Source organism: Orcinus orca, chromosome 1, assembly GCF_937001465.1.
Source record: "Orcinus orca chromosome 1, mOrcOrc1.1, whole genome shotgun sequence".
Taxonomy (NCBI): Eukaryota; Metazoa; Chordata; class Mammalia; order Artiodactyla; family Delphinidae; genus Orcinus; species Orcinus orca.
Genome location: NC_064559.1, coordinates 111,373,278 through 111,399,753, shown reverse-complemented (window position 1 = coordinate 111,399,753; position 26,476 = coordinate 111,373,278). Strand labels below are relative to the sequence as shown.

General features: G+C 46.4%; 1 long non-coding RNA gene across 1 annotated transcript; it reads left to right on the top strand.

Annotated features, from left to right (window-relative positions):
* Positions 1-3,163: 3,163 nt before the first annotated feature.
* On the top strand, positions 3,164-24,134 carry LOC125964620 (uncharacterized). Its single transcript, XR_007477811.1, has 3 exons — positions 3,164-5,843; positions 6,190-6,943; positions 24,021-24,134. It is a non-coding gene; the product is annotated as an uncharacterized LOC125964620 (long non-coding RNA).
* The last annotated feature ends 2,342 nt before the right edge of the window (positions 24,135-26,476 follow it).

The following is a 26,476-nucleotide window of genomic DNA, read 5'->3' as shown; positions in this document are numbered from 1 at the left end:
CGGGTTCGTGCCCTGGTCCGGGAAGATCCCACATGCCGTGGAGTGGCTGGGCCCGTGAGCCATGGCCGCTGAGCCTGCGCGTCCGGAGCCTGTGCTCCGCAACGGGAGAGGCCGCAACAGTGAGAGGCCCGCATACCGCAAAAAAAAAAAAAAAAAAAGTTTACTTGTTTATCAGAAATTGAAGTTTCACTAGATAGCTTATGTTTTTATTAAGTAAATGCAGTAACTCTATTCTGGTCTTCCTTGTCAGGGGCCTCCCTGCGCTAAGGAACTTTCTGGAGGAGGCTCTTTACCTGACAGCAGGGACTGCACCGCTCTTCAGATTAGGAGCATCATCACGATGATTTCTTCGTTAGGCTGGGAGCTCCTTGGAGGCAGGACTGGCGCTCTCCTCCTCCCACTACCGCTTCAGATGCTCTGGGTAAACCTGTATGCGTGCAGGGTCTCGAGCTACGGCCCGAAGGCTGGGCCCGTTGTGAACAATTTGGGCGAGGGGCTCCCTTTCCTGAAGAGTTACCGGTCAGGGCTAAAACCACCCGTGTCCTGGTGCCGCCTACCTGCACGGGGACTACATTTCCTGAAAGAAGGACGGGCTTGTGAGCAGCAGGGAAACCTGGAGGGGGAATTCCCACGGTCACAGGTCTGGTGATGTCTGCCGGGCTGGGGGATGTGAGCTGAGCTTCCGCCCACTGGGCTTCCTCCGGGTGCCTTGTGCCATTTTGCAAGACACAGAGGTTCATTTGATACTTTTCTGTGGTATGTGGTTTAGGATAAAGGGCAGACCTGGACTCCCTCCTCTACCCAATGGCCTTGCAGTTTCCTGGCTTGTGCTTCATCTCAGAACGAGGGGAACCACTCCTTTGTTATGTGCGTGAGGAGAAACCATTTGAGCGGAATTTGGCTCTTTTGGCTCTCAGTCCAGTGCTTAGCACTGGCTGTCTCTCTGGGGAGCTGGCGAAGGAGGGTGCAGAGGAGGATGGCTCGGGGCAGGAGATACCCACGCCCCGGACTCTGGCAGCGGCGACTGGTTGTTGCTTCTCTTCTCAGCAGAGATGACAGAAAGTGTCAAAGCCACATAGTCACTGGAGGCAAAGTCTGAACGCTTGAAATAAGATCTAGTGACTCATCCGGTCGTGGGCTTGGGACTCTGAGAATCCCTGCGGGTTACCTACACTGATAGCTGAGCTAATCTTAGGAAGGTGGACAGGGGCATCTTCTGGTGTTTATATTTTGAAATTTCCCCTTTTCTCCTCCATTCAGGAAAAATGAGTTTTATCTTTGTGTTGTGAAGCTGAGGAGGCCTCTGGAAGCCTATCATCAGTGAACGACAAAGTCAAGGTGTGAACACTAGTGACAGAGAGCCTTGGGCTCAAGCAGCCCCCTTCCCTTCTTCCTCTCTGCCCTTTGATGTCCACTCATTTCCAGTAACCTGTGCTGATGTGCAGATCAACCAACGCAGGTTCTCTTAGAGGCACAGAGGTTACCCCTACTGTCCCCTGCCTCAGTGGGGCCCATCTGAAAGGGTGTCTCTTTTTTTAAAAAGTGCAGCTGTTTCTGCTTTAGCTGGAGCTCTCCTTAATTCATTACCCCCACCTCCCATCATTATCATCATCTTTTGCTACATTTCACATCTCTAAGTGCCCCTTAGAGTCCTCTGTTGGGACTTGCCCAGTCCTCTGGCGGTGGAGGGCTACTCCTGCCAGTTGGTATTTCTAAACTGCAATCCCTTCCCTTGGGCTCTTTTCCACTTCCCCACAACCTCTTGCCCACCTGGCAGCTCTTAGGGGTGACTGATGGTGTTGTCTCCCATTATGTTGCCAGAGGGGAGAAGGTGAAGAGGCTGAGTGAAAGAGAGGGGCCTGGGTCTAGGGGTAGGTGGGCTTGTTTCCCTGAAGGGGCCTGGAGGTCCTTTTTTTAAAAAAAATTAATTAATTAATTAATTTTTGGCTGCATTGGGTCTTCATTGCTGCGTGTGGGCTTTTCTCTAATTGCGGCGAGTGGGGGCCACTCTTCGTTGCGGTGCACGAGCTTCTCATTGCGGTGGCTTGTCTTGTTGTGGAGCACGGGCTCTAGGCACGCAGGCTTCAGCAGCTGTGGCGCACGGGCCCAGTTGCTCCGCGGCAGTGGGATCTTCCCAGACCAGGGCTCGAACCCGTGTCCCCTGCATTGGCAGATTCTTAACCACTGCGCCACCAGGGAAGTCCCTGGAGGTCCTTTTTAATACGTTAAATTTCGTGCAAGGACTCTTTGTGGTCAATAACGTAAGTTTTTATTTAAAAAGCAAGTTTTAGAAAGGACTGCTCCCCCTCCCCCCAGCATTGATGTTCTGGCATGAGAATAGTTTATTCTTAAACAAGACATAAAAAGAATTTACCGTAACGTTGATTATATTAAAATAAAGAATTTATGTTTATGAAACATCTTAAAGACAAGTTGTACACTGGGAGAAGATATTTGCAATACATGTAACTTGCAAAGGATCAGTATCAAGATTATACATGCAGAATTCTTGCAATTCAATAAAAGGAGAATGAACAACTCAATAGGAAAGGGATAGATGACATGAACAGGGGTTTTACAGAAAGGAAATTTATATGGCTAAGAAACATGTGGAGAGGTATTGAGTCTCATTAGTTATCAAGGAAAAATAAATTAAGACAACAATGAGTTAACATTTATCTGACTGGCAAAAATTACAAAGTCTGTTAATACAGGGCATTGGAAAAGATGTAGACATTCATTCATTTATTCAATAAAAATTAATCCAACCCTACTTTGCACTAGTTACTCTTTTAGGTGCTCAGGACATAGCAGTGAACAAAAAGACAAAAATGTGGTGGCTTACATTCTTCTGGGAGGAGATGGGCAATAAGCAATAAATATAATAATTAGCTAGTTGTATAGTGTGCTAGAAAGGGAGATGTAGAAAGAGGTGAGGATAATTGAGCATGATGGTGGGGCTGGTGAGGTTAATTTAAATTTAAATGGAGTAAGTCAGGGTATACCTCATTGAGAAAGTGACATTTGAGAAAGATTTGAAGGGAGTGAGGGAATGAATTGTGCAGTGCCTGGGGGAAGAGCATTTCTGGCAGAGGGGTTAGCCAGTGTAAGAGCCCTGAGGTGAGAGATAACAGGATTTCTTATACCTTGTCAGTGGAATGTAACTTAGTACAACCTCTTTGAAAAAATGGTTTGGCATTATCTTGTAAATTTAAACAGCAATTCTACTCCTAAGTATATAACCAAAAGACACTCTTTTAGATGTGTGCTGGGGGAATGTACAAAAAATGTTCATAGCAGCAATGCTTACAATTGCAAAAAAAATGAAATAACTCAAATGTCCACACATGGGGTTTTAAACCATACTGTCAAGGTATAAGTTCCAGTTATATACTGCTGTAAAACAAATCATTGTTTAGTGGCTTAAAACAATGAGAATCATTTTGTTATCTTTCATGGTTTCTGTTGGTCAGAAATTTGGATAGGTCATAGAAGGAATGGCTTGTCTCTCCTCCACAACATCTGGGGACTCAGATGGAAAGACTTGAAGATTGCAGTGATTCAACAGCTGGGATCTAGAATTATCTGGAGATGTCAGGAGTCACGTAGTTTGTGGTTGATACTGGCTGTTGGCTAGGATCTGAACTGGGCTGTTGGACAGAAAACCTACACATGGCCTTTCCGTGTGGGATAGTTTGGACTTTCTCATAGCCTGGTGGCTGGGTTCCTAGAGTGTGTGCCCCTGAAGAGCAAAGCAGCAGTGCATGAACTTTTTATGATTTAACCTTTAAAATGACAGTGTTACTTCTGTCTTACTGTATTGATAGAGGCAGACACAAAGGTCCACCTAGGTTCAAGGGGAAGGGACGTGACACCACCACTCAATGGGAAGAATATCAGGACAGCATTGTAAGAAAAGCATGTGGGATGGGAGATACTGTTGTGACTATCTTTGAAAAATACAACTTGCCACAGTCTACCCTCTGGCCACAACAATTCAAATCACTCTCATACACAAAATATACTCATCCCCTCCCCTGAGACTTCCAAGGCTTATCCCATTATAGCGTCGGCTTGAAGTCCATGATCTCATCATTTAAATCAGGTTCAAATGTGAATGAGGCTACTCTGATGAGGTCCTTAAGGATCAACTTGAGTATATTCTTCTCAATCTGAAGAACTGTGGACTAAAGAGATGTTTTCCGCTCCCCACATAGGCAACATAGAATGGTAGGTTAGGCGTATGTTCTAGACCCTTTGGTTCATAAAGAGGAAAATAGGAGGCATATAGCAGTCACTGGTCCCTAGTAATTCTGAAATCTATTTGAGTGCATATTGCAAGTTCGTTTCATAATTAGGGCTCAGTTCTGCTCTCTGGGAATTATTGTACGTAACTCTTGGCTCTCCCCTCTGGGATCTTGGGATTTTGATCTTACCTTCTGGGTCATTCTTCTTTTTACATGTAAAACAGCTCACGTTTACAGCCGAGTGATTTTCTGAGCCTACCTTCTGCTTAGAGAAGTTTGGGGGTTCAAAGCCCTCTTCATTTTGTATTGTCTGTCTCTCTCAATTGAAACTGGTATAATCCTTTGAAAACTTTGTGACCTTTTATGTATCAGTTTATAATCCACTCCATTAATCAAAAGCCATGTCCACAGTGATGTTTGAGATAAGGTCTTCTCTACATTGGGCTCCCAAGGAGGCTGCTTTGAAACAATGCCTTTGAGATATTACGAAGCTCTGTTTCTTAACAGAGAGAATCTGCAAGACATGCCCTTCAAATCATTATAAGGGAGGAGGCATTTTGGAATGGTGGAATAAGGACCTCTGAAAATCAGTTTCTCTATAAAAGCAGCTAGAACACTGGAAAAGAAATGCCAGAATCAGTTTTTCAGAATTCTGGAAATTAACAAAAGACTTGTAACAATTAGATGATTGTTTATTTTAAGAAGCCATCTTAGCAAAAACAGCAAGCTTTGTGATATTTTAACTTGCTCTTTTCCCATCCACTCTCCTCAGCTCTGTGGTAGACTTGAAAACCAACAACCTTGGAACTATGGAACCTGTGAAAACCAGTAGCCTAGCAATCACTGAAGGGGGCAGAATGGGTTTGTAGTGCCCCCAGAAGCCCCATCTCCAAGAATGAATAGAGCATTGTCATCCCTTGACCAGTCTGGCAGCTTCCTGGAAAAGTCCCACTCATAGCACTTATCTTGATTTGCCTGACTCAGAGTAGACTTAGTGAGGAAAGCTCTGTCCCTTGAGTATTTGTTAAAAACAATCAGCTGCAGTTGTTTAACATCATGCTACTTGAGGCAGTGATACCACTTAGGGCAAGAGACTGACCCAAAACTTGAAAGAAATATCTGAGGAATGAGATGTACATAGAGGGCTCCATCCAAGAAACTCAACAAGCTCCAAGTAGGATAAATTCAAAGATATCTACACACGTCATAGTCAAACTGTGAAAGTCAAAGACAAAGAGAGAATATTAAAATAAGAGGGAAACAACTTATCATATACAAGTATTCCTCAATAAGATTAACAGCTGGCATCATGTCAGAAACTGTGGAGGCCAGAAGGCAGTGAAACGACATATCAAAGTACTGAAAGAGTCATAGTGTTAACCAAGAATTTTATATGGAGCAAGACCCTCCTTCAAAAAGGGAGAAATTATGGCATTCCAAGAGAAACAAAAAATTAATAAAAAAATTACTAGAACTTCCCTACAAAAAATACTAAAGGGAGTCCTTCAGGCTGAAATGAAAGGACACTCAACAGTAACTTGAATCCACATAAAGAAATAACATCGTAAAGGTAACTACATAAGTAAATATAAAAAGGTGAAACAGGAATAAAGACACAGACTTACTAGAAAATGGACTTGAGACTATGGGGAGGGGGAAGGGTAAACGGTGACAAAGCGATAAAGAGGCATGGACATATATACACTACCAAACGTAAGGTAGATAGCTAGTGGGAAGCAGCCGCATAGCACAGGGAGATCAGCTCGGTGCTTTGTGACCGCCTGGAGGGGTGGGATAGGGAGCGTGGGAGGGAGGGAGACGCAAGAGGGAAGAGATATGGGAATATATGTATATATATAACTGATTCATTTTGTTGTGAAGCTGAAACTAACATACCATTGTAAAGCAATTATACTCCAATAAAGATGTTAAAAAAAAAAAGCAGTATAAATATATTTTTGTTTGTAACTCTGTTCTTATCTGATTTAAAAGAAAATGCGTAAATCAATAATTATAAAATTGTGTTGATGGGTTTACAATGTATAAAGATACAATTTATATGACAGTAATAGCACAAAGGAGGCAGGGAGTGAATAAAACCATATTAGAGCAAAGTTTTATACTATTGAAATTAAGTTGGTATTAATCTAAATGAGAATGTTTTAGTTAAGATGTTAATTATAATATTCCACCACTAAGGCAACCACTAAGAAAATAACTAAAAAAATGAAAGGAAACAACAAGGGAATTAAAATGGTACACTAGAAGATATCTGTTTGACGTAAAAGAAGGCAGTGATGCAGTAATAGAGGAACAAAACCCATAAGACATATAGAAAACAAATAGCAAAATGGTAAGTGTAAATTCTACCTTATTAGTAGCTACATTAAATATAAATGTTCCCCAAATGGGAACAACCCAAATGTCCATGAACTGATGAATGGATAAATAAAATGAGATATATGCATACAATGGAACATTATTTGACAATAACACAAAATAAAGTACAGATACTATTAGATACCGATAGATACCGATACTATTACTTTTTTTTTTTTCTTTCAGAATTGGAAACTAGGGCATTAGAGAGGTTAAGTAAGCTGCCTAAGATTACACAGCTAGTAAGTGGTGAAGCTGTGATTCTCACCGAGGAGGAGGCCATCAAGGCTGGAGCTGGTGGGTGAGGATAAGAACAGGTAGGAGATGGGGCTGGAGGCATGTGGAGGGTCTGGGTCATGTCTAGCCTTGTAGGCTATGGGAAAGGAGTTTGAATTTTATTCTGTGTGCATGAGAAACTATCAAAAAGATTTAAGCAGGAGAGTGCATGATTTAATGTACATGTAAAAAAGCAAGTGATGAACTTTGTTTTCTTAAAAAGTTATATTTTATGAGTTTTAAAAAATAAATGTATTATTTTTAGTTTTGGCTGCGTTGGGTCTTTGTTGCTGCGTGGGCTTTCTCTAGTTACAGTGAGCAGGGGCTACTCTTCGTTGTGGTACGCGGGCTTCTCATTGTAGTGGCTTCTCTTGTTGTGGAGCACAGGCTCTAGGCACATGGACTTCAGTAGTTGCAGCACGCAGGCTCAGTAGTTGTGGCTCACGGGCTGTAGAGTGCAGGCTCAGTAGTTGTGGTGCATGGGCCTAGTTGCTACACAGCATGTGGGATCTTCCTGTTCCAGGGCTCCAACCCGTGTCCCCTGCATTGGCAGACAGATTCTTAACCACTGCGCCACCAGGAAAGTCCCATATTTTATGATTATAAAACCTAAAATTGTTCATTTGGAAAATACAGAAAAGCATGAAGTCGAAAATAAAAATCACCTCTAATTCCACCCCTTGTAGACAATAGGTAATCACTCTTAACCTTGGAATATAGTAACCTTGGCATATAGTTTTCTAATCATTGATAAATATTTATATTTTAGCATAACTGGAATGATTACCCTACACATATTGTTCTGCCAGCCAGCACTTAAGAAAAATAGTGTGTCAAGTGATAGTTTTGTTCCAAGGTTTTGCAGGAAGAAATGGGCATTGGCGGGAGTGGTAGGAGAACCTGAGGAGTGGGGTAAGGGGATGGAAAGAAAGAAGCCCATTGTGTTCCAGGGGGATTAGCCCAGCAGCAAGATGGATCGTGTCTGGGGCATGGGTTTAGGTTGTCAAATTGGAAGGCTGCTTTTGAACCACATATGAGCTCACTGAAAACTCCAGTTTCTTTGAGTTCTCTAAGAGCCAGACTAGAGACTACACCTCTTCTTCCCCACAGGCCTTGGCCACAAAACCCCAGCTCTCCTGTGCAGCTCCTAAAGTGGAGAGATTGTCCTTCTGTGCTGTTCTGTGTGCCTCCCTCATCCTCATCTTCCCCTCTGCTTTCACTAGATCATAATTCTGGAGTGAGAGGGTGGGTATGTCGTATGCTTCAGCCTGCCCCTCTTGTTCACAATTGCAGTACATCACCAATTCTGTATCAGGCCCAGCGATAAGTACGTTATATATATATTGCTTAAATTTATTTATCCTATCTCCTCCTGTTCTCTGAGGCAAGTCGTATTAGCTCTTTCACTGGTGAGGAAACTGAAACCCAAAGAAGTAACAACATCTAGAAAGTGGCAGAGCCAGTTGAACTTGAGTATGTCAGACCCCGAATTCCATGTGTTTAACCACTTCTTCATACAGCCTATGTCCCCTCCAAACCCTCTATCATCAGTCTGTCTTGTTGGTGGCAGAAGTTCAGTCTCCATCTCATGCTAGGTTGGGGCTGGCCTGAGGTATGAGCACAGGTTACTGGTGGGGCCAGCCAGCCCTAAAGCCTGGGGTATTTAAGATGTGCAGATAATCACCCAGGCTGAAGAACTACCATGAAGATCCAGCAGGGAGAGGAAGCTGGTTTGGGGGAATCAGGACCACCTCCTGTTTAAAAATCAGGGCTGCGCGAGCCACAACTACTGAGCCCGCATGCCACAACTACTGAAGCCTGCGTGCCTAGAGCCCGTGCTCTGCAACAAAGAGAAGCCACTGCAATAAGAAGCCCATGCACTGTAATGAAGAGTAGTCCCCGCTCGCCGCAACTAGAGAAAGCCCGCACGCAGCAACAAAGACCCAATGCAGCCAGAAATAAATAAATAAACAAACAAAAAATCAGGGATGAAAGTATGAATGCTCACACCCATCAGGGTGTCCGCCACAGCTGGACTGGATCAGGTTGGAGTAACTTCCCCAAAGCCAACTGGGAAAATCTCCAGGATGCCAGGCCACCAGGCAGCGTTCCCAGGGAAGCCCACCCTGCTGCGGCCCCCTCCCTCCATTCATGGAAAAGTACAGGCAGTGCTGGTGCCCTGCAAATGTCTGGCTACACTCTGGACTCACAACTGCAAGCTCTGATTGGTTTGTCCTTGGTCCAGGGCTGGAGGAAAATAGTTTCCCAAAAAAACAGTTTAAAAAAAATGTGGAAAATATCCACAGCCCGTGTGTCTGAGCCGGGGCGGGAAGTGTTCTAGACAGCCTTGCAGAGAAGATTCTGAGGTCCTCATGCGAAGAGGCAGGAAGGAATGTGAAACCGTTATCACCCGGAGGAGAAATGCACAGTATGCCTTTCACTTTCGGCCTGCTCTAGGAAGGAGTCGGGTGTGGATCATGCTGGCAAGTCTCGGCTTCCTGAGAAACTGCCTCAGACAGCAGTGGTTCAGCGGGTGGGCCAGGCAGGATACCTGTCTGTGGAGAATCACCCAGGTGCTCAGTGGGGACCTGGAACTCGCATCAGTTTCCTCATGGACGCTGGGGTTGCCCAAGCCTCCCAGTGCTAACCTAACTCTCTTGTTATCTCTTCCTCACTTCCTCCCTTTTATGGGGATTCACAGTTTTACATATGATCTCGTTTGACACTGCAGCAAATGAGGAAGTGGGGAATAGATATGGATATTACTGGACGTATTGCATCAAAGAAGAGATAAAGTTAAGGGAGGCCATCTTCCTAGGGCCACATAGACCTCAGTCTTCTGTGAATCCAGTGTCCTCATGCTAGACCATGACGTGCCTTACAACCTTGTGCCCTAGACGCTCTGTGGGCCCCTGCCGTTGTTATTTCAGAAGCAGGAAGTGCTGGGGAGTGAGTGCTCTGTAGTCAGGAGGCCAGCCTTCTGTGGCATTGCACCTGACCCGTAGTTGGCTTACTGATTGTGTGAGAGAATGAATGTGTGAACTTGGGCAAGGCACTTCACCTCCCTGTGCCTCAGTTTCCTCACCTGCACAATGCCAAGTGTGGAGCTGGGTAACCTCTAAGTCCTTTCCCATTCCAGAGTTTTGAGGTGCTTGCTGTATCTTCTGATGAAACACAGACTTCCTAGGCCCTGCCAAAGGTCTTCGTCCTGGTCCACTCAGCCACGTTTCCCAGCACAGACTCTGCCGTGACCTTCCCTGATACCCACCTTGCCCTGGAGCAGCGGGCCAAGTGCAGACTGAAAGCTCAAGGCCTGCTTTTGCCTCTGTATCTTGACACAGAGCACAGGCCAGTTTGCACACAGATGCGTGTTTGATGCCCTGAATGACTCAGCCCTGGGACTCCAGAGTGAGGCTGGGGCTTGGGTAAGAAAGTGAAAGGTGTGGGAGAAATTCATGTGTGTCAGTGCTGGGGGCGGAGTGTGAGGCATTCAGCCAAAGATCAGGGTGAGGGGCTGAGGTTTTTGACCAGGAAAGGGAGAAATGCTGTGACTCCATCACCCTGAGTCAAATGTCTTCTGGATCTAGATTGAATGTTGTGGTGTGTGTATATTTCCTTTTTGTGGTCTTAGTAGCTGCGTGTCCTTGATGGGACTGATGGTATGGGGCACAGAAAGGCAGGTGATGGGCTCTGACAAGTGTCAAGGAGCTGAGTCCCTGAAGCCCCTGGGGTGCTCAAGGGCCTTGGAGGGCTTGTTTTTCACACCCTGTGGTTGGCTAAGCATCGTTCGTCTGGAGGTTCTGTGGACAAGGCTCCTCTGCATCCTGGCCTGAGCTGGTCCAGTGGTGCTGGTGGTGTGGGGAGAGCATGTAGAAGCTCCCTGGGAATGGGAGGACCGGCATGGGGCTGAGGGTGGGGCTGCATTTCTGTCTGGGCTGGAACGCTTGCTTCTGTGTGTGTGCAGATGGCAGAGGGGGTGGAAGGCGGCAGTGTGGCTCCAGGCTTCCTAAGCCCACCATGTTGGAAATCCAGTTTATTGAATTTACAGTAAAGGTTTTATGGGCCTTTCCTGGAAGCCTCTCAATATGCTGGCAGTTCGGTGGCTGGTGTCTGGTTTGCTTGGGAGAGGTTGAGTCAGGCCTTGCTTTGATGGAAAGTTCCTCTCCCTGGGTCACTGGAGAGGAGCAGGCTGGGGGCCTGAGCGGGCCTGCCAGGTTCTTGGAGGGGATGACTGTCCTGCAGCTTGGTCCTGAATGGGCCCCCACTTGTTTCCTGTCTTCTCAGGGGAAGCTGTGATGCAAAGTCACCGCAGTTAGTAAAGCCATTTTCATTATTTTCCACATGTTGTTTTTTTTTTTAACATCTTTATTGGAGTAAAATTGCTTTACAACGGTGTGTTAGTTTCTGCTTTATAACAAAGTGATGTGTACAGCTATATATATACATATATCCCCATATACATATATCCCCATATCTCCTCCCTATTTTCCACATGTTTGAAAAGCATGAGGTGCTGGTCCACCGAGCAAACATAAGCCAGCTCCATAAGAATGGATTTGCTGATTAGAAACAGCAGGAACGTACAGACACAGGGCCACATCTGGATCGAGAGTCCTTCGGCCTGGCATGAAGTGCTACCCGCTGCGCCTTACCAACTTCTCTGTCTGGCCTTTCCACCATCCTCTTGGACTCGCACTTTATGCCTTCCTCACCACGAAGTGCCCATTCTGACCCCAGGACCCCTGATCTCATGGGGAGAAGAGCAGGGGCTTGGGCTCTAGGATCTTTGAAGGTCCAGAAGTCCAGTCCATGAGTGTGGGTGGCTCCCTCCTGCCAAGGCCCTGACATGGAAACTGATCCACAAGTCAACAGCCTTCCTTTGGCTTTTCATGAGACTATTGGGTCCTGCAGTGCTGGCTCACTAGTCCTTTCCCATTTACTTTTTGTTTAAGCCTTGATGTCACTGATGTTCTGTTCTTTACATTCATAAAACAGAACATGCTGCCTGGCATTTGAATGACAATTGTGAAAATCAGTTAGGTTGTTAAGGTTTCTCTGGGCACTGATGTGTGTCCCTTTCTGTGAAGCTGTCAACGAAGATTCTCTAGGAGCGAATATTGGCCCTCCACAGCACGAGTGGTCAGCCACCTTTCTGATGGTCCCAGGTCCAGGACCCAGCGAGCTGCCACCATCAGAGAAACAAGCTGTGGTTTTCATGACTGCTCTGAAGGGTGATTGGCCTGGGTCATCTCTAAGCTTCCTAACCCGAGGTTCAAGGGGGAAGCCGTTTGGAGTGAACGAGTATCAGCTTTGGAGTTCAAGTCCCAGCTCGCATACATACTTGGTTTCCTTCTCTGCAGAAAAGGAGGTAGTAATATCAAGGCTGCTGTGAGGAAGAAATGAAACAACGTGGAACTGGGATGGCAGTTCACTATTATTCTCTTCTCTTCATTTCAAGTCAATCATGTGCTTAGGGTGTGGGCTCCACACTGTAAACAATCCCGCATTTAAGAATAAACAACCACTTAGCTTCATTTGATACGCGATTATATACACACAGGAGTGTTTGCATCTTGTTTTGATTTCTCCCCACTGTCCGTGTTTCCGGCATGTATGTCTGGGTGAGTGTGTCTGTCCTGGATGGCAGAACCCCGAGGGACTCCGAGCCACACTGGGCACAGTTATGTGCCTCGTGGTGGTGATGATGCTAATGACACCGTCTTATATTTATGATTACATTTGACTTTCACAGTAACCCTGGGGGGAAGGAAGGACTAACGAGGTGAAGGTCACAGTTGCTTAGACTGCCTAGGGACACACAGCTAGGGTAGCAACAGGCCCAGGCCTAGAACACAGGCCCCGCTGTGGATTGAACTGAAGAACTTCTTAGGATTGCCTTCTCTTTGCCACCCTCCAGCCCCTTCCGAGACATTCTTTTGTTTAATGTGCTCCTGACCCCCTTTTTTCTGGGCTTGGCTTGAGTTCCAGTAATCAGATAAATGGCTCATTTTCCATGTGGGCTCTAAGCAGCATAATCTAAAAGACAGGGAAGACTTTTCCTCAGACCCTCCGGGCCTGGGTGTCTGGGGTAGCTGAGGGTTAGTCGCCTGCAGCCTGAAGGCCCTGGGGAAGCAGAGCTGTGGGCCCTGAAGCCAGAACTGCGCAGAGGAACATGGCCCTTTGTCCAGGGATCTGCAGGCTAACTGCTTTAGACAGTGATGCTCAGCAGGTCAGTCTTTTTTTCTCCGTAAATTAATTAATGTGATGGTTCATTCACGCCTCTGGCACGAGTGGCATGTTATACTCAGTGTTTCGTCATTCACGGGAAAGGTGAGGTCCTCCCTGGCCTTGAGGATTTTGCAGTCGGTTGATGAGTCAACTAAACAATGGAAATAGACAAACAGAAGCACCAGAGAATAAAGATTTATAAAGAAAAACATTGTTGGCAAAACCAGGGTTTAAATCCTGGCTCAGTGTGGGAAGCAGGGATTTGACTGAGAGGCTGGGAGTCCCGGGTGTGAGATACAAAGGGCCTGGCTTCCGGTCACCTGTTTGGGGGAAAGGCGAGGCGAGTGTGAGCGACTCAAAGCTTTCAGTTGTGCGCCAGCCTGGCTCCTGATCGGACAGGGCATCTCCCCTAAGTGTGACTAACCCATGGGCCTGCCAGTGACTTGGTTGTTTGAAATGGTGCCAGACCAAGTGAGATGCCCCTCTAACTGTTCTGAACCAGAAAACACTGAGAGAATGAAATAGCCACGGGAGCTGAAGCTGCAGATTCACGACATGCGAGGCGAGGGCGGCCAGGCTGGCCGAATGCGAGCCTGCATGCGAGAGAAGCAGGTGCTCTGACAGCAGGAGCCGTGAGGTGGGGAAAAGCTCAGCTTCGGGAATCAGAGAGCTGCTCAGCGAGAGGCGAGAGGAAGGCACAGAAGGAAGTGAAGCCATGTTAATGGTGGAAAGTTAGATGGGAGATGTACAGACTCTGCTGTTGAGCGCCCCAGGGCTGCTGCAGGTCCAGAACCAACCTCCAGGTGCTGTGCCTACCCCCGATGCCAGGCTGCTTGGCTTCCCTGGGTCCCTGTGTCCATGGCTCTGTCCAGAGATCCCCACGACCAGAGGAAACATTGGTCAGTCTTAGGCTCATGCAAACGAAAGATACATTAGCCTAAATAACATCTTAGACCCCTGGAGAATGAGGATCGGTGGAATGGCCGTGGGTGCACATACACACATACTCATGTGTGCACACACGTGTATCTTAATGTAAATGGACTTGCAGGCTCAGTTCCGATATGGAAGTTCTGTGAGTGTGGAGCGGCCGGGCTGTGGGGAGTGCCAAGCGGTGGGACGTGGGCTGGATCAGCAAGGGAAGCCAAGCGTCCCGTCCTGGGGAGTCCAGTTGGAAGAACTAATGGGTCATGGCAATAGAAGCTGCCAATTTTAGTTTCCTTCAGGATGTAGATGTCATTTAAAGTCAGACTATTTCCTAATACTTGTGCCCAGAAAATGATTTATTGGAGAATGCTAATGCTGTTCTCTGTGTCTGACATGGGCAGCGTGATTCTGTCCCAGAGCGGAGGACATGTGGCCTGATGGGAAGCAACTCAGTGCTGTCCCTAGAGGCCGCTTCTAGGCGGTGTTTATCTTGTCCGCCCCCAGACCCTCCACTGTGGCCAACTTTCCCTCATGTTAATTCTTCAGATACCTTCAATGTGTGTCATCTGTACATGTCCTTTTGGTACTCATCACCTACAATTTTGTCTATTGCCCTTAGAGGTTTGTGTTTGGGGGTTTATTGTTTCCTCTGCTTCCCTGAACCCTGGATCCGGGGTCAGGATTCCCTGTTCTGGCACTCTGTGCTGTGTGACCTTTGGCAAGGCATGAACATCTCTGAACTGTAAAGTGGGAACAATGATATCACAGCAGGCTATGTTAAAGGGACAGGGATCAAATGCCAATGTTTGAGAAAGCTTTTAAACTCTGAATTATGGTGCTAAGTGAGGAACTGATATTATTTTCTTCTTGTAAGGCCTGTGCTTTATAGTTTTTCATGGTTTTCTCATACCCCAACCCCAATCCCAACAAAATTAGCACACTGATGAGCAAATAGGAGGAGCTCAATGAATAATTGTCGAATGTGATCATCGCTGTTTTCATCTTCACAAATTCCTTATTATGCCTATCTGGTGCTGCACAGAGAACTCACCCTCCCTGCGATGTTGACAGATAAGCATGGACACACACATGACCATGGGAAGGCATCAGGAAGTTACATAACTTGCCAGTAGAGAATAAACGTCAGTTACACATAAAGGTTAAGAGTACTTTGGAGGTTAGAAAAAGCAGTGAGTGAATAATTGAGGTAGGAAAGTAGCTTGTGGGAGCACCTTTAAGATACAGATTGAGGCAGGGTGGAGCAGGGGAACCGCTCTTACGTGATTAATGTAAGAAAACCTTCGAGAGGAAGTGGGTTCTCAGGAGCAGGTAGACTGGAGGAAGGGATGGGCTCAGTGAAGAGGTGGCCAGGGAGCATTCCAGGCACATGAGTGTCACTTCTGCAGGCTGAGGTGCTGAGATGGCCTAGGGATGGCTCACTCCTTTCCACAGCTTGGAATGTCTAGAGGTGTGTATGCATGTATGTGCACATATATGTGTGTGTGCATATGTGTGTTTGTGTGTGTGTGTGTGTAGATGCTAGGGTAGGAGGAGGGCAAGGGACAGCGAGAGTGGGTGAAAGGAGAGGAGGACTTGGTGGGAGAGTTGAAGAATATATGAAATTGATAAGCCGTCGGTGTGAGATGTTAGAGGAACCCCATAAAGAGATTTCTTTACACTATATCCACCTTCTTTGTTTGGGTTCAGAACTTGGACTTGGGACCAGATTAAAATCAGAGGAAAGGATAAGGTTAGGGATGATGGCAGAGTAAAGAACTCAGGTCCTGAGATTCACACGGTGACGCGCAGACCTCACTGGAGTTTCGTTGAGCCTTGGCCAGTTGATCTGGCACCTTTCCTTTTGAAGGTTTATCATTGGAATTGAGCTTTTATTTACTTGCTGCTCATTTTGGAGAACCGTTGTCGAAACCCCCAAGTTCCCATTTGTCCTAGGCCTCAGGCATGAGTGATGTGATCAGGCAGGCGCTACGCCGTTGGTCTGGACTTTTGAACGTGCACGTCCCCTTGAAGTGAGGAGAAGGACTGGGCTTCCCTCTGCCCTAGCCAACAGTCAGACATGATCTCAGCACGGCCACTCCTGAGAGGGAGGGGGGAGGCGCAGGACTATTTCATCCCATTTCCAAATGCAGAAACTGAGGCCTTGAGCAGTGAGAGGAGCTTCGTAAACACGAGATAACGAACTAGCTGCAGAGCTGAGAAAAAATTGGGCTTTGGCTCAGGGTGTCCAGTGCAGTTAATGGGTGTGGGTGTACCTGTTCCTCTCTGGTCTGCCTAAGTCTTCAGATGGGACATAGGAGATGACTTCATTTAAAAACAGACACTGTTTCCTAAGAAAGCATGTGTGGCACTGGGAGAATTACGTACTCTTTATAAGCCCAATGTCCTCATCTGTCAACAGGGAATCATGGTAATAGCTACCTCATACCACTGTTGTGGTGGGTCATTGAGGTCAGAATGGATCTAGATCTCAGGATCCAATTTCTGACCCCCTTGCTGAACACATGAGGCACTACAATGCCCACTTGGTGGAGATTATGTCCACTTGACCTGAGCCCACTCTCGGTTACCCCGTTCAGTGGTGGGAGCCGTGATCCAGTCAGCCTAGACACCAGCTGACCTAACGTAGGTCTGTATCCTGTTGGATTTACTTTCCTAGTTATGTTATCACAGTACAGGAGGGAGCTAGCTTTGAGTGTCTACTGTGTGCTGGGCAATTTCTAGGTGCTCTCCATAAATGCTTTTATTGAATTCATATCACAGTCCTGTGATGGATGTTATCAAACCAAGGGTTTGCATTCCCCAAGAAATTTTTTACCTGGGTAGTCCTGGATGCTGACTGGTAGAAAGAAAGGAAAGACTGGTATTTTCAGAATCCACATCGAAGAGGCCACGAAGCCGAGTGTCTGTAAAACCCACACTCCTTTTCTCAGCTCCACATACTCTTCAACTTACTGCAAGGCTTGTAGTCTTGGTACTCATTGGAGGAGGTTGACCACACCCTTCTTGAAGCCCTCTTCCATGGCTTCAGTTCGTTTCTGGTTCTCCTTCCACCTCAGTCTTTCCTCTTAGTCTCTGTGGGGGGCAGCTGTTCTTCTGCCTGCCCCTTAAAAATTAGCTTTCCCTAAGGGCCTGCCCTCAGCTTTTTTCTCTCTTCATACTGAATACTCACCTTAAAAGACATTTTCTCTTCCAATGCCAGACATTGCTCATAACCCCACATTAGCTCCCAGAGCTCCAGACTAAATAGTCAGCTAACAGTCACCTCCCAGAAATTTCCTCTTGGTTGTCCCTCAGGCACATCCAATCCTACGTGCTCAGAATTGAGCTCACTATCTTTCTTCCTCATCAGCTCCTTCTCTTAATTTCTGGTTTGATGAATGACATCACTATCAAGTTAGCCTCCCAAGCCTGAGGCTAGGAATTAGTCTAGATTCCCCTATTTCCTTTAGCCTCCACACCTAATCTGTAACCCAGGCCTGGAGACCCTGTTGCCTTCACATCTCTTCCTCCTTGCCATCTGGATCCTCAATTTAGACCCTCAGGTGTTTTGTATGCAGTTCAGCTTCTGTTCCCTTTGCCAGAGAAATCCTTTTAAATCTGTAAAACAGATTTGTGCCTCTGTGGCTTCTTTCACCCTCAGGATGGAGGCCAAACCCTCCATGATCTGACCCAATTTACTCCCCCCCAGCCAGCTCTCTGGCCATGACCCCATCTTCCCCCTCTCTCCCAGATGGGGTGAGAACACTTCAAGTCTGTGCTATTCTGTCTGGAAGGCCTGTCTCCCACTTATCTGTCCGGCAAACATCTCGGCTGGAGGGTCACCTCTCTTGGGAAGATCTTCCTGACCCACCACTTCTGCCTCTGCACGCCCACCGTCCTTGACACACACATCTACCACGACTGGTGGGACTTCCTCAACCAGGCTGAAACCCTCTTGAGAGAGCGATCATGTCTTAGCCACACGTCTCCCTAGTGTCTGTCGTGGTGTTCAGCACATAATGGGAATCCAACCAATATTTGTTGAATGAACTAGTGTGGAGCCTAACGGAACATTGAAATCCGTGCGGCTCTACGCTGACGTGAGGGGCGGTGAGCGCTTGTTCCTGCCGCTAGAGGGCACCCTCGCCGTGTGCTTCGCTGGAGGCCGAGCCAAGTAGGGCTCCTCCTCGGGCGGCTTCTCATTGCGAGCTACAAGCCTGGCCACTGAGTGCTCCCTGTGGGCTGTGCTGTCCCCTTACGAGGTTCCTGTCATTCCTTTTAGATGTGTCCTTTATTTCTTCTCATTACGCCTGCCTCACCTCGTGCACCCCCTGGACGTACACCATCTTACACTGCGGCAAATCCACGCCTTTCCGTACCTTTAGCGGTAGCCAATAAAATCTCAACTCGAGCTAAGACACTGATAAATAACAAGTTCTGAGGGTATCATCTTCCTGGTGACACAGCTGCGTCTTAACAACTGCTTTTAACGCCTTTGAGTAACATGTGTGCTGGTGGTGGGACATATTTGGTGGGAGAGGTGGGGATGCCCTCAGAGCCCCTCCAATCACACCGTTCAGGGGCTTGCCCGTGAGTGCTCAGCCCCGGCTTGACGCGCGAAGGCACACATCCATCCACATGCCACTTACATCACACCTCACCTACGGAGTGTAGTGGCCACCTCTGGAAGTGTGTCCGGTTTTGAACTGGGCTGTACTTTCATTTTGTAGAAAATGTTGTAAAAGTAATGCATTCTTCAGCTTCATTAGTAAAGTTTCTTCCTCATAGAAAGTTTTACAGTGCTTTGTGTTGTGAAACCACACTTGAATTATTGTGTTCAGTTATGCACACATCTTTTTAAAGAGAATGGGAATTATCCAAGAATAATATAAAAATGGTGAAGCTCTGGGAACTGTGCCATTTGAGGGTCAGATGAAGAAATGGGGACTGTGTAGACTGGAGAAGAAAAGATGTAGGGAAAGTGTGATGGCTTCGTGTCATGTGGGTGCTTCTGTTTCCACCAAGGTATAATAAAAGAATAAAAAATCGTTTTTCAATACCAAGGAAGCTCCTGGGCCTTCTTTTGTAGTGCAGAATCTGGGGAGTGAGGTAAGGGAGAAAATAACAGAAAATTAAAAAAGCTAGAAAGGCTAAGATTATCCACAATAGTTGTACAATCAGAGAGCAAGTGGTGGTGGAGCCCTGTGGAAAGAGACTGCTGTCTGCTTGCAGACTTGGTTGGAAATGGTTAAAAGAGGGAAGGTTTTGGGGATCTCTGCAACTGAGTAGAAGGTCAAAAGAGAAATATGGGGAAAGAGGATTGTGAGAAGTTGTCTGTAGTTTATTGTTTGACTTTTAATAATATTTGAGAAATTCCAGGACATTTTTGAATTGCATCTTCACCTGTTCTTGGTTGTTAGACTGTTAATTAGAATGAGACATTATTGAGACAAGAGCACAGGGAACGCTGGGATTATATGGGTAAAATGAGGAAGCATTTTCTAACAACCAGTCAAGAATAGGATAGGCTCCCTCATGCTGTGGTGAGTCCCACTGAATTTGGATGAGCAATGGTCAGGGTTGCCATGTTGAGATGCTCTGCCCTGGTTGAAGTTTGCAGTGGCTTCTAGGATTCCTTTCAATTCTGAGTCTACAACTTAATGAACATGACATTGCTGGGCAAGTTTGAGAAGCCCATCTTTGTACCTGTCCTCCCACAGTCTGGTGTGGAGTTCATGGAAAGTTGGGAATTTACAAGGAGATGACAGTCCTCTAGTCTATGCTGGACAGTTCTTTTCTGGCAGCTAATTTAGCTCTACGAGACCCTGGTTCCCAAAACACTATTGAGGGGTCACAATCAGAAGACTTAATAAAATGCAAGCGGTCAGCTTCACAAACATCTGCTGCAGATAGTCTGTGTCCATGTACGGTCCTAGGATCTGGGGTACAAGAGTCACTGAGACACAGTCCTTGTTCTCGAGAAATTTACCTTCTGTGGGGGAGAGTCACAGAAGTCAGTGGCTACATCCGGTGTCCCAGGCATGGAGAGAAGTATGCACGAGAAGGGGTGATGGGAGATGAGGACAAGCTTTGCTAAGGAAGGTCATTCTAGAGCAAGTTTTAAAGGGTGAATAGGGGTTTGCCAAGTGAGCAAGGGGAGGGAAAGGGCATTCCAGGCAGACAAAGCCCCACGGGCCAAGGAGCAGCTATGTGAGGTTACACGATGTAGTAGGGGAGCTGGGGCCAGGGAGACAGCGGCATGGCCAGGGCCTGAACACCTAGTTATAACGTTTGTGATATGAGACTGCAGAGTTATGAAGGCCTTTCTCTTCCATGCAGAGGACTTTTAGCTTTATCCTACAGGGACTGTGGATCCCAGAAGCATTTCAGTCCTATCACCTTTTGGTAGCGAGTGGAGGATGGCTCGGAGGGGTGTGATAGAGTGTGCACGCATGTGAATACGTGCATACGATGTACATGGCCAGATGCAGTTAAGCAAAAAGCCCAAGGACGTGGGGCCTCCCCCAGCAGACAGCCTCATAGTCTGCTTTGAAACCACACTTCTATCCTCAAATTGTTTCACTTGCCTCTCATGGAATAAAAAAGTCATTCAGCTCGGTTCTCTCATTTGACAGAGGAAGAAAGTGAGACCCTGAGCAGGGCAGTCCCTTGCCCAAGATCACAGAGCTAGGAAATGGCAGATTCCTTGGTTTCTTGACTCCTAATCCAGTGTTCTATTCATGATGTCATTCTGCCTTCTGAGAAGCTCCAATACCCACAGGGCAGACCTGGAGCTCTGGAGAATGGTAAATAAAGCTTTGGCAGTCAAGACACAGCTGTCTTCCCTTCCCAGCTAGGTCCCCAGCACATAGAATGCCCAGGGACACCTCTCTGCCTCACTTGAAAAGCTCCTGCTTCGGGGACTTCCCTGGTGGTGCAGTGGTTAAGAATCGCCTGCCAATGCAGGGGACATGGGTTCGATCCCCGGTCTGGGAGCAACTAAGCCCATGCGCCACAACTACTGAGCCTCCGCTCTAGAGCCCGCGAGCCACAACTACTGAGCCCGTGAGCCACAACTACTGAAGCCCGCACGCCTAGAGCCCATGCTCTGCAACAAGAGAAGCCACCGCAATGAGAAGCCCGTGCACCTCAATGAAGGGTAGCCCCCACTCGCCACAGCTAGAGAAAGCCTGCGCGCAGCAATGAAGACCCAAAGCGGCCAAATAAATAAATTAAATTTAAAAAAAAAAGCTTCTGCTTCCCACCAACTATCTATTTTACATTTGGTAGTGTATATATGTCCATGCCACTCTCTCACTTTGTCCCAGCTTACCCTTCCCCCTCCCCGTGTCCTCAAGCTTTGTGACCACCTCGGGGCGGTGGGTGGGGGGATAGGGAGGGTGGGAGGGAGACGCAAGAGGGAGGAGATATGGGAACGTATGTATATGTATAGCTGATTCACTTTGTTATAAAGCAGAAACACACCATTGTGAAGCAATTGTACTCCAATAAAGATGTTTAAAAAAAAAAAAAAAGCTCCTGATTCTCTTCTTCCTAAAGAACTGCTACTCCTTCTTTAGGTCCTGGCAAATGTCACCTTTCATCTGACGGAGTCTGTTACCTCAACGCCTTTGGGCAGAACCAATCATGTTTCCTCTCTGTTTGCACAGCACCTAATATGGCAGGTTTACAAGCCTGCTGCCCCACGCGTCTTCAAGCTTCTTGAAGGAAGGCACCATTTCTGTCTGGCTCCTGGTTGTAGCTTCAGTGCCTAGCATGGTACCTGGCAATGAGTAGATGTTCACAGAATATTTGTTGGATGACTGAATTGATGAATGTATGAATCAGGAGTCTGACCCTGAATCCTTCTATGTGGATCTATTGTGAGACTCTCAGGGGTCTAACAGAGCACATGGTTTTCTTATGTTATAGTGGCTGGTGCTGGTGTTCTAAGCAGAAATGCATTAGGGCTGGAAAGTTTTCTATGTGCTTCTTTTTCCTAAAGCAAAGTGAAGGTGGTGACTCTGGGTTCATTTTTCCTTTGTAATTCCTCTGCATTACATTGACCCCAGGAAATTAATTTCCCCTGGACACTTTCAGCCTGGAAGATTTATTTGTTTATTTTTTAGCTGCTAAGAGCTAAAGCTGTTCTTACGGTTTAGACTTGTTTTGTATCGTTTGGGAAGAAAAATTCTCTTGCCCTTCTAAAAAAATTTTTTTCTTCCTTCTCCCTCTCAAATTCCATGCTTGTTTAATCTTGTTTAAACAATTAGATTCACCTTAAGGGAGCCAAAAATGGAGCCACTTTGGGGAGGGGGCTGGGGCTTGGCCAGCTTTCCTTCTCTTTTCAAGAAGAGCTTTTCCCATCAGCATTCTTCTGCCAACGGATTAACACCTTGTGATGAAGCACCAGGCTGTGCCTCTACAAGGGATTAGCTCTTTCCGTATGGAGAAGACTTGTTCTTTGTTTAAGGAGAACTATTTACATTTTTTTTGCATTTGATTAAAACTCCTGGGCCTGGTGCGGGCAAAGCTGTGCGAGGGTGACCTTGGGGCCAGGGTGGACTGTATTTGGAGAGCTCTGGCCTCTTTACTTTGGGGGAACCGCAGGGCTTGGCCTGGGCAGGAGAGACCCCGTTTGGTTGTAGGTGTACAGATACCTTCTCTCTCTCTCTGGCTTTATTTTCGCCTGAGCCTCAGATCCCTGGGGCTTTCTGGGGGCTGTTGGTGGCTCTTGTCAGCTGGTGGCTCTGGGCAGGAGCTTACACACAGCCTTGAGGCCAAGTGGTGTGAAGCAGGGGCAGATGTGTCTTCCTGCAGCTCAGAGGTCTGTTACGGAGTAACAGCCCTCTGGGATATTTGGAGAGTGATTGGAAGGAAAGTGAAAGGAAGGGCATTTGGGGATCATCTTGCAAGTGTGAGGAATTGAGCTAGGTGTATTTAAAATGTTTGCTCGATTAGTCCTGGGAATAACAATCACTAAGTGTACCGAGTGCCTCCCTCACGCCAGGCAGGATACATACACGATCACGTTTAGTCCTCAGCGTGTTCCCCCATGAAGTGCTTACTGTTATTTCTCTTTTACTCATGTGGAAACTGAAGCTTGGAGAAGTCAGGTGAGTTAAAGAAATTGCCCAGGGGTGGGAACCAGAGCTGACTCAAAATCCCCTTCCGCAGTGCCTTGTCATGGAGCCTACCGGGGTTGGGAGCTGGGGCCTAAGAGTGATGAGGCTTTTCTCGGAATGCCATAAAATATGATCTGTTGAATTCCCTCAAATGAGAAAGGAACAATTTCCCCAGCAAACAAATGATCATATTAAACCACAAACATAAGCAGCCCAGGCCAGGAGAAAGCAAACTGTTGAAGGATGTGTGAGTGTTTGCTTCTGAGTTTTCTCATTAATAGTTTCTACTCATTCATTTATTGTGTCTTATGCTCTCTCTGGCTAAAAGGCAAGTGGTAACAGGCACTAAGGGCGGAACAGACATTTATGGAAGAAATGCCTACAAATTGAGAAAAGGCTATATGTTCACATTTTTTTAGTGCTTTAGGAGAGCTGCTAATATTTGATTTAAGCAGTGCACCCCCCAGGCATGCTTCCAGAGCACCAGCCTTCACAGAAGTGTTGATTCTGAGCCACACCGAAGATGTGTGGTGGACATGGGTGTGTGCAGGGGAGGGCTCACAGCCAAGTATGGGTCTGCTCCTTTGAGCCCTGAAAGACGTTGCCTACCATTTTACAGGCAGACAACTCACCTTCCACGTCCTTTTTGCTTAGGTCACCATCAAAATGATTGGAAAGGCTCAAGTCACTGGTGGGCTGTGAACTTGACCGGAGTGTGCTAGAGCAGAGGTGGGAGTGGGGAAGGTGTATTTGCTTAGAATTTTAGAAACAGGGATAATGCTGTAAATGGGCCACTGCCCTTCAGAAATCAGCTAGGTGATTATCCTTGTCCTCCCAGCAGGCGCAGACTCACGGACCATCATTTTCCCCAACTTGCAAACATTCTCCACAAGAGAGAACGAGAGCTTTCTGTGCGTCTTCTCATAATCATTCCTCACTGGGGCCTGAAGGTGTGAGTATCACAGATTCCCACACTCTTTGGAAGGATCAGAGCTCTCTCTGCTTTTGCTGCACTAAGTAACTATTGTTGCCATGCACGAGGTCAGCTCTTTTAACAAAATCTCACATGGATCTTTGACCAATCCCTCCATTTGGATGGCAAGGATGGGTGGATGGGTTGGGTGGGGGAATAATATCAAGCTACAAGAATGCCAATATATCTCTCCAACTCACCTCTATTTCTAGTCTCTGCAGTGAACAGGGACTGGGCTCCAGATGATAAGACACTAATGAAATGATTACAGTGTACTTTGCACTGTAAAAAAGAACAAATGTTAAATAACAACAACAATAGTAGTAATAAGATTTTGATTTGGGGCTGGGGCCTCAGAATTTCAGAGATGGAGCACATATGGAATACATTCGTAGCTCTGTGTAATGCCCTGTAAACTGATTGGGTTCAGGTGAGAAACATTTGTCAGCAAAGTTCCCATTATGGGGCGTGGTGGGGTCAGGCCTGGGCTCTTACTGGAGGGGCTGCCTTAGGAGACCAGATGCTGTTGTTAGCTGTGGTAGTGGGATATGTTCTGCAGGGAATTCTCCTTATCTTCCTGTAAGTTCCAAGCCAAGGAATGGTTGATCTGGCTTAAATTACTCATTTTAGTCTGTTATACAGAAGGTATGATGGATCAAACAGGAAATGCTAAGCACACACAAGGAGACCTGCTGAAGTCATAGGCCGTGAGAATTTCAGATTTCAAGTTCATCCTCTTAAGGACCTCACTATTCTGGTACCAGTAATGGGATGTTATTGGTGAAGTTATTGCAGGTTTGGATAACCTAGAAGACCATGGATGATGGGTCCCAACATACCAGTAGCTGTTTGTGGTACACTGCAGCGCCCCGGGGTAGGGCATACAAAGCCCCTGCCCTTCTGCTATTGGGGCTGGGCACCCCTTTCATGATAAGATAAACAACCATATGACTATATTTGCATTCTGGAAAAGAGGAAACCAAAGGTTTTCCCAGAGGGCTCTGTCCCCGGAGTTTCCTGATCCTCTGTGGTTTGGCTTCCCCACTTGGGTGGCCTTAGTGGTCTGCTGTTTTTATCCAGTTTCCTTGCTGCTATTTTGATCATCGTTGCCCCTGGTCACTGTTGCATGTTCTAGTGGAAATTTTACAAATATTTAAAATGAGACTGAGTTAGAGGTGTATCAAATAGAGATCTTCACCACACTTAGGGAGTAGTTCTAACATATGGGGAATATTTAAAAAGCCAAAGTCTATTTTAAGAAAATTTCTCCTTTGAAGCATAAATCAGTTTTTTAAGTTTTGTTTTATAAAACTCAGTTTTTGCTGGAATTTATCAGGGGTATGGGTAGATGAGAGAGCTTCAAGGAGCTGGGGAGGAAGGAAGGGTGTTGGGAGTTGGGTCTGAGGAAGGAGGTGACAGTGGGAAAATGGGCAACTAATGGAGGGGAGATGTTCAGATGGGTGATGGAGCAACCATCAGTATCATCAGAAAATAATTATTAAGTGCCGACGTATGCCACTAATAGAAACCTGGGGATGACCGATATGCCCAAATCTAGGAACCGAGGCAGGTAAGCTAGTGTTTCTCATCTTATCAAAACAGGAAGGCTTCCTGAAGGAGGTTGGGCATTTGCAATGATGCACGGGAAGAATGTTGGCTGAGCAAATAGGGCAAGGGCTGGCTGTGCCCCTGGGGGTAGCCAGTGTGGACTGCTGGTCTTGTCCTAGTCACTTTTTCTATTTTTAATATCTTTGCCAGTCCTTGGTCTAGGTTAAACATTCCAAAGCAGTGGTAGAATTTTAGCAGAGAGCTGTGCTAACTTCCAGCAAGGCAAGCTCTGGCTCCACAGCTTAAACCATCCCCTCTCTATAGACTCTAACCTTGGCTCCTGCCTGAGTCCCAGCTTCACATTTCACCCTGCTTGTTGGACTTCTCCAAATGTGTCCAATTGGTACCTCACATTTGAAGAGTATAAAATATAATTTTCTTATTATTCCTCTCTTTTTTCTCTTCCTGACATCCAATTTTACTCTGAAATGCATTCCACATTTTTTCCTATGATTTTCATTCCTATCACCACCACACTCCTCTTTTCAGACCAAATTACATCATGACTAGTGTACCAGCATGGCCATGTTTCCCATCACCATGCCCCCATATTCTCTCTTTCCTAATGTGCTGATGCTAGAGGTGCCTCCCATATATAGTCCAGCTTAATAAATATTGACCGAGTGCTTAATATGTGCACAAGGCCTGTCACTTATAGACCTCGATAAATATGTCCTGAATTATACCAATCTGAAATACTTTTAAGATGCATG